Raw genomic sequence first — 8857 nt, forward strand, 5'->3', positions numbered from 1 at the left:
GATTGCAGAGGCTAAGACTTCCAATAATATGTTGTATAACAGTGGCGAGAGTGGACATCCCTGTCTTGTTCCCGACCTTAGGGAAAGTTTTTCCCCATTGAGGATGATATTAGCATTGGTTTGTTCATATATGGCTTTTATCATCTCGAGGTATGATCCTTCTATCCCTACTTTCTTGAGGGTTTTTATCAAGAAAGGATGCTGTATTTTGTCAAATGCTTTCTCTGCATCTATTGAGAGGATATGTTTCCTTTCTTTTCTTTTATTCATGTGATGAGTCACATTAATTGTTTTGTGGATATTGAACCAGCCCTGCATCCCAGGTATAAATCCCAGTTGGTCGTGGTGAATGTTTTTTTTAATGTATTGTTGGATCTGGTTGGCTAATATCTTGTTGAGGACTTTTCATCCATGTTCATCAGGGAAATTGGTCTATAGTCCTCCTTTTTAGTGGTGTCTCTGTCTGGTTTTGGAATCAAGGTAATGTTGGCTTCATAGAAAGAGTTTGGAAGTTTTCCTTCCATTTCTATTTTTTGGAAAAACTTCAAGAGAATAGGTCTTAACTCTTTCTTAAATGTTTGGTAGAATTCCCCTGGAAAGTCATATGGCCCTGGACTCTTGTTTTTTGGCTGACTTTTGATTACTAATTCGATTTCCTTACTGGTTATGGGTCTGTTCCAATTTTCTATTTCTTCCTGTTTCAGTTTTGGTAGTGTATATGTTTCTTGGAATTTGTCCATTTCTTCCAGATTGCGCATTTTATTGGCATATAATTGCTCACAATATTCTTTTATTATTGTTTTTATTTCTGTTGTGTTGGTTGTGATCTCTCCTCTTTCATTCTTGATTTTATTTATTTGGGTCCTTTCCTTTTTCTTTTTGATCAAACTGGCTAGTGGTTTATCAATTTTGTTAATTCTTTCAAAGAACCAGCTTCTGGTTTCATTGATCTGTTCTACTGTTTTTTGGTTTTGATAGCATTGATTTCTGCTCTAATATCTACTATTTCCTGTCTTCTGCTGGTTTGGGGTTTTATTTGCTGTTCTTTTTCCAGCTCCTTCAGGCATAAGGTTAGGTTGTGTATTTGAGATCTTTCTTCCTTCTTTAGGAAGGCCAGGATTCCTATATACTTTCCTCTTATGACCGCCTTTGCTGTGTCCCAGAGGTTTTGGGTTGTGGTGTTATCATTTTCATTTCAGATAGTTTTTAATTTCCTCTTTAACTGCTTGGTTAGTCCATTCATTCTTTAGTAGGATGTTCTTCAGTCTCCAAGTATTTGTTACCTTTCCAAATTTTTTCTTTTGGTTGATTTCAAGTTTCATAGTGTTGTGGTCTGAATATATGCACAGTACGATCTCAATCTTTTTGTACTTGCTGTGGGCTGATTTGTGTCCCTGTATGTGGTCTATTCTGTAGAATGTTCCATGTGCACTGAAGAAGAATGTATGTTCTGCTGTTTTAGGATGAAATTTCTTAATTTATCTGTTGATTCCATCTGGTCTCCAGTGTGTCATTCAAATCCATTGTTTCCTTGTTGATTTTCTGATTAGATGATCTGTCCATTGTTTTTTGTGGGGTGTTGAAGTCTCCTACTATTATGGTATTACTATCGATGAGTTTCTTTATGTTTGTGGTTAATTGATTTATATATTATGGGTGTCCCCACATTTGGTGCATAAATGTTTACAATTGTTAGGTCTTCTTGGTGGATAGTCCCCTTGATTAGGAGATAATGCCTTTCTCCATCTCTTGATACAGCCTTTATTTTAAAGTCTAGATTGTCTGATATAAGTATGGCTACTCTGGCTTTCTTTTGTTGACCATTAGCATGATAGATGGTTGTCCATCCCCTTATTTTCCATCTGAAGGTGTCTTTAGGTCTAAAGTGGGTCTCTTGTAAACAGCATATAGATGGATCTTGTTTTCTTATTAATTCTGTTACCTTATGTCTTTTGATTGGAGCATTGAGTCCATTGACATTTAGAGTGAGTACTGAAAGATATGAATTTATTGCCATCATGATGCTTGTAGAGTTGGAGTTTCTGGTGGTGTTCTGTGGTCCTTATTAATCTTTGTTGCTTTTGCTATATATATGTGTGTGTGTGTGTGTGTGTGTGTGTGTGTGTGTGTGTTTGCGTATTCATCTCTTCTCCCCTCAGAGAGTCACCCTTAAAATTTCTTGCATGGCTGGTTTAGTGGTCACAAACTTCTTCAAATTTTGTTTGTCTAGGAAACTTTTAATGACAACATTGCTGGATAAAGAATTTTGGCTGCATATGTTTTTGATTCAGCACATTGAATATATCCTGCCACTCCTTTCTGGCCTGCCAAGTTTCTGTGGATAGGTCTGCTCCAAACCTGATCTGTCTTCCCTTGTAGGTTAGGGACTTTTTTTTACCTTGCTGCTTTCATGATGCTCTCCTTGCCTGAGTATTTTGTGAATTTGACTATGATATGCCTTGTTGATGTTCGGTTTTTGTTGAATCTAATGGTGGTCCTCTCTGCTTCCTGGATTTTGATGTCTGTGTCTTTGCCCAGGTTATGCAAGTTTTCTGCAATGATTGGCTCACATAACCCTTCTACCCCTATTTCTCTCTCTTCCTCTTTTGAGACCCCTATGATTCTGATGTTGTTCCTTTTTAGTGAGTCATTGATTTCTCTAATTTTTAAGTCGTGCTCTTTTGCCTTAGTATCCCTCTTTTTTTTCTGCTTCTTTATTCTCTATAAGTTTGTCCTCTACATCACTGATTGTCTGTTCTTCCTCATCCATCCTTGTGGCTGTGATTACAGCTCAGTTATAGCATTTTTAATTTCATTCTGACTAATTTTTACTTGTTTTAGCTCTGCAGAAAGGGATTCTAATCTATTTTTGACTCCAGCTAGTATTCTTATTATCGTGATTCTAAATTCTGGTTCAGACATCTTGCTTGTATCTGTGTTGGTTAAATTCTTGGCTGTCGTTTCTTCGTGCTCTTTCTTTTTGGGTGATTTCCTTCATTTTAGCATTTTGAAGGGAGAAAAGGAATTAATGAGGTAGAAAAATTAAAATTAAAAATATTAAAATTAAAAAATTAAACACACACACAATCTAATAAATGATGCTAGATCCTAAGTGTGTGTTTGGTCTGGGTATTGAAAGTGGTTTGACAGATTAGAGAAAAAAAAAGTGGGGGGAAGGAAATCTTTTGAGAATATGAAAAAATGAATACATTGAAGTAGACTGAAATGAGATGATGGGATTAAAATAGCATTTGAAAAAAATTACACAAAAGTAAAGAATACAGTAGGAAAAAATTCAAGAAAATATTTTTAATAAAAATTAAAAATAAAAATGAATTTTTTCTCTTTCTGTATTCAAGAAAAAGAAAAGAAATTAAAAAATAGAAAAAATAGAAAAAAACAAATTGAAAATTTGAAAAAAATGAGTACACTGTAGTAGACTAAAATAAAATGATCAAAATAAAATAGAATTTGAAAAAATTTACATAAAACTAAAAAATATGTTGAAAAAATTAAAGAAATATATTTTCACTAGAAATTGAAAGAGTAAAGTTTTTCACTCCTGCATTCAAGAAAAAGAAAAGAAACAAAAATAGAAAAAAGAAAACAAGGAAATCGTTTCAAAATTTGAAATGGTGTATATACTGAAGTAGAGTAAAACAGAATGATGGAAGTAAGATAGAGTGTGAAAAAAATTACACAAATGAAAAATAATATAGTAATCAAAATTAAAGAAAATATTTTTAATAAAAATTGAAAATAAAAATGATTTTTTCTCTTTTTTTATTCAAGAAAAAGAATAATGGAAAAGAGAAAAAAGAAAAAAAAAAAGAAGAAAATTGAATAGATGGATTTGCTAACAGAATGAAATAGGACTGAAATTACTTTGTTTTCCCCTAGAAGTCAGACTATGTAGCTCTTTATAGTCCATAAAATAAGTAAGAGGTGAGACTTGTGTTCTTGAACAGCCAGGCTGGCCAGTTGGGCGGGGCTCAGTGTAACAGCTCCGTTCTGCACTAAATGGCTCTGCTAGCCTACTGGGGTGGATTGTTGTAGTGCTCCTATGTGCATACACACATTCACGGGAGCAGTGTAAATGGTGTCACCCAGCTACCAGGTCTCTAGTATGGGAACTGTTCTTCCTGATCAGCAATCAAGCACCTGTCCTGTCTTCAGCTTTCATCCACTCCCCACTTTACTGTCCGTGAACAAGCCCCATGCAGAACCTTTCTACTGAGTTTTGTCTCAGACGCAACTGTTTTCCCCTACCCCATCCTTCTGAAGGATTACGGCTTTGACCCGTTCAGCGCTTCTGTGGGAGGGTCTCACCAAACAATGGCCAAATGCTGGCTGCACCAAGGAAAGCCTGCTGGACCTTGCTCCTGCTGGTGCCCTGAGACTGAGGCCAGGTGTCAGCCCGCCCCAGAAAAAGTTCAGGAGATAGTGTAGCAGCAGCTTTTTGAGGATTATTGAAAATCACAACACACACCTGGCACCAGGCTTCCCCCTTAAGGACCTTGTACCAGCACCATCAAATATGGATGTTTTCTGGGGTCTGCTGGGACCAGGTGACTTCAACAGTCTCTACTAAATGCTCTTCCAGCAGTGGAACCACTTTTTCCTTGTGTGGCCTGAGAACCTCCTGGACCTCTCTCTGTTCCTGGGGATTCGTCCTTCCCACCAGAGCACCACCAGGTATCGAGCTGTGGAGTTGCAGACTTTGTGCTCCCTTTGTTTACAGTCTTAATGGAATTTAAACCCTTTCCTTTCTCCTTTGTCCCTTTTTAGTTTAGTCCCTGCGGTGTTTCTAATTTCCCACTTTCTCTCCAGCTGCTTTTGGGGAGGGGTGCTTTTCCTGTATTCTCCCCCACCCCAGTCTGCGTACTCTTTCCACCTGCAAAGGTGGCTCCATGCTGACTGCCGGCTTCTCTCTCCCACATTCACCTCTCCGCACCACATACCTGCTGAATTCTGTGGTTCAGGTTGTGCAGATTGTTGTGTTAATCTTCCAAACAGTTTTCTAGGTGTGTAGGATGATTTAGTGTTGGTCTGGCTGTATTTCATGGACATGTATTTCATGACAGTATATATAACCAAATAATAATACATATACCATTTATTTGTACAATTTCTACTTCTGAAAATCTAGCTAATAGAAATAGGAGCAATAATATATTACTATGTGAATGTATTGTATGTGAATAAGGATGTTTATTAAAGCATTGTGTGTCATGATAACAAAATAATTTAAAACTTTAATGCCCAATAAAGAAATGACTTAATATATGTTAAGTGTCATTTAAAGAATACATTAATGGATAGAGTTTCAGTTTGGCAAGAAGAAAATAATTCTGGAGATATATAGTGATGCTGGTTGCACAAAAATGTGAATAAAGTTGCACACTTAAAATCATTAAGATGGTAAATTTTATGTGTATTTTAACCACAATTTCTTTTTTTTTAATTTTTTTAATGTTTATTTATTTTTGAGACAGAGCATGAACGGGGAGGGTCAGAGAGAGGGAGACACAGAATCTGAAACAGGCTCCAGGCTCTGAGCTGTCAGCACAGAGCCCGACGCAGGGCTCGAACTCATGGACCACGAAACCATGACCTGAGCCGAAGTCAGCCGCTTAACCAACTGAGCCACCCAGGTGCCCCTTTGACCACAATTTCAAAAATAAAAATATAGCACAAACTTTACATTTTTAAAAAAAAGTTATTGATTTCTCATTCTAAGTCAATTAAAATGACTATAGTTCAAGGTTTTTTTTTTTTTTTTTTTTTTTGGTAATGACTTTTTTTTTTTTTTTAATATATGAAATTTACTGTCAAATTGGTTTCCATACAACACCCAGTGCTCATCCCAAAAGGTGCCCTCCTCAATACCCATCACCCACCCTGCCCTCCCTCCCACCCCCCATCAACCCTCAGTTTGTTCTCAGTTTTTAACAGTCTCTAATGCTTTGGCTCTCTCCCACTCTAACCTCTTTTTTTTTTTTTCCTTCCCCTCCCCCATGGGTTTCTGTTATGTTTCTCAGGATCCACATAAGAGTGAAACCATATGGTATCTGTCTTTCTCTGTATGGCTTATTTCACTTAGCATCACACTCTCCAGTTCCATCCATGTTGCTACAAAAGGCCATATTTCATTTTTTCTCATTGCCACGTAGTATTCCATTGTGTATATAAACCACAATTTCTTTATCCATTCATCAGTTGATGGACATTTAGGCTCTTTCCATAATTTGGCTATTGTTGAGAGTGCCGCTATAAACATTGGGGTACAGGTGCCCCTATGCATCAGTACTCCTGTATCCCTTGGATAAATTCCTAGCAGTGCTATTGCTGGGTCATAGGGTAGGTCTATTTTTAATTTTCTGAGGAACCTCCACACTGCTTTCCAGAGCGGCTGCACCAATTTGCATTCCCACCAACAGTGCAAGAGGGTTCCTGTTTCTCCACATCCTCTCCAGCATCTATAGTCTCCTGATTTCTTCATTTTGGCCACTCTGACTGGCGTGAGGTGGTATCTGAGTGTGGTTTTGATTTGTATTTCCCTGATAAGGAGCGACGTTGAACATCTTTTCATGTGCCTGTTGGCCATCCGGATGTCTTCTTTAGAGAAGTGTCTATTCATCTTTTCTGCCCATTTCTTCACTGGGTTATTTGTTTTTCTGGTGTGGAGTTTGATGAGCTCTTTATAGATTTTGGATACTAGCCCTTTGTCCGATGTGTCATTTGCAAATATCTTTTCCCATTCCGTTGGTTGCCTTTTAGTTTTGTTGGTTGTTTCCTTTGCTGTGCAGAAGCTTTTTATCTTCATAAGGTCCCAGTAATTCACTTTTGCTTTTAATTCCCTTGCCTTTGGGATGTGCCGAGTAAGAGATTGCTACGGCTGAGGTCAGAGAGGTCTTTTCCTGCTTTCTCCTCTAAGGTTTTGATGGTTTCCTGTCTCACATTCAGGTCCTTTATCCATTTTGAGTTTATTTTTGTGAATGGTGTGAGAAAGTGGTCTAGTTTCAGCCTTCTGCATGTTGCTGTCCAGTTCTCCCAGCACCATTTGTTAAAGAGACTGTCTTTTTTCCATTGGATGTTCTTTCCTGCTTTGTCAAAGATGAGTTGGCCATACGTTTGTGGGTCTAGTTCTGGGGTTTCTATTCTATTCCATTGGTCTATGTGTATGGTTTTATGCCAATACCATGCTGTCTTGATGATGACAGCTTTGTAGTAGAGGCTAAAGTCTGGGATTGTGATGCCTCCTGCTTTGGTCTTCTTCTTCAAAATTACTTTGGCTATTCGGGGCCTTTTGTGGTTCCATATGAATTTTAGGATTGCTTGTTCTAGTTTCGAGAAGAATGCTGGTGCAATTTTGATTGGGATTGCATTGAATGTGTAGATAGCTTTGGGTAGTATTGACATTTTGACAATATTTATTCTTCCAATCCATGAGCAGGGAATGTCTTTCCATTTCTTTATATCTTCTTCAATTACCTGCATAAGCTTTCTATAGTTTTCAGCATACAGATCTTTTACATCTTTGGTTAGATTTATTCCTAGATATTTTATGCTTCTTGGTGCAATTGTGAATGGGATCAGTTTCTTCATTTGTCTTTCTGTTGCTTCATTGTTAGTGTATAAGAATGCAACTGATTTCTGCACGTTGATTTTGTATCCTGCAACTTTGCTGAATTCATGTATCAGTTCTAGCAGACTTTTGGTGGAGTCTATCGGATTTTCCATGTATAATATCATGTCATCTGCAAAAAGCGAAAGCTTGACTTCATCTTTGCCAATTTTGATGCCTTTGATTTCCTTTTGTTGTCTGATTGCTGATGCTAGAACTTCCAGCACTATATTAAACAGCAGCGGTGACAGTGGGCATCCCTGTCGTGTTCCTGATCTCAGGGAAAAAGCTCTCAGTTTTTCCCCGTTGAGGATGATGTTAGCTGTGGGCTTTTCATAAATGGCCTTTATGATCTTTAAGTATGTTCCTTCTATCCCGACTTTCTCAAGGGTTTTTATTAAGGAAGGGTGCTGGATTTTGTCAAAGGCCTTTTCTGCATCGATTGACAGGATCATATGGTTCTTCTCTTTTTTTTTGTTAATGTGATGTATCACGTTGATCGATTTGCGAATGTTGAACCAGCCCTGCATCCCAGGGATGAATCCCACTTGATCATGGTGAATAATTCTTTTTATATGCTGTTGAATTCGATTTGCTAGTATCTTATTGAGAATTTTTGCATCCATATTCATCAGGGATATTGGCCTGTAGTTCTCTTTTTTTACTGGGTCTCTGTCTGGTTTAGGAATCAAAGTAATACTGGCTTCATAGAATGAGATGGAAGTTTTCCTTCCCTTTCTATTTCTTGGAATAGCTTGAGAAGGATAGGTATTATCTCTGCTTTAAATGTCTGGTAGAACTCCCCTGGGAAGCCATCTGGTCCTGGACTCTTATTTGTTGGGAGATTTTTGATAACCGATTCAATTTCTTCGCTGGTTATGGGTCTGTTCAAGCTTTTTATTTCCTCCTGATTGAGTTTTGGAAGAGTGTGGGTGTTTAGAAATTTGTCCATTTCTTCCAGGTTGTCCAATTTGCTGGCATATAATTTTTCATAGTATTCCCTGATAATTGTTTGTATCTCTGAGGGATTGGTTGTAATCATTCCATTTTCATTCATGATTTTATCTATTTGGGTCATCTCCCTTTTCTTTTTGAGAAGCCTGGCTAGAGGTTTGTCAATTTTGTTTATTTTTTCAAAAAACCAACTCTTGGTTTCGTTGATCTGCTCTACAGTTTTTTTAGATTCTATATTGTTTATTTCTGCTCTGATCTTTATTATTTCTCTTCTTC

This window comes from Panthera tigris, chromosome X (assembly GCF_018350195.1).
Source record: "Panthera tigris isolate Pti1 chromosome X, P.tigris_Pti1_mat1.1, whole genome shotgun sequence".
Lineage (NCBI taxonomy): Eukaryota > Metazoa > Chordata > Mammalia > Carnivora > Felidae > Panthera > Panthera tigris.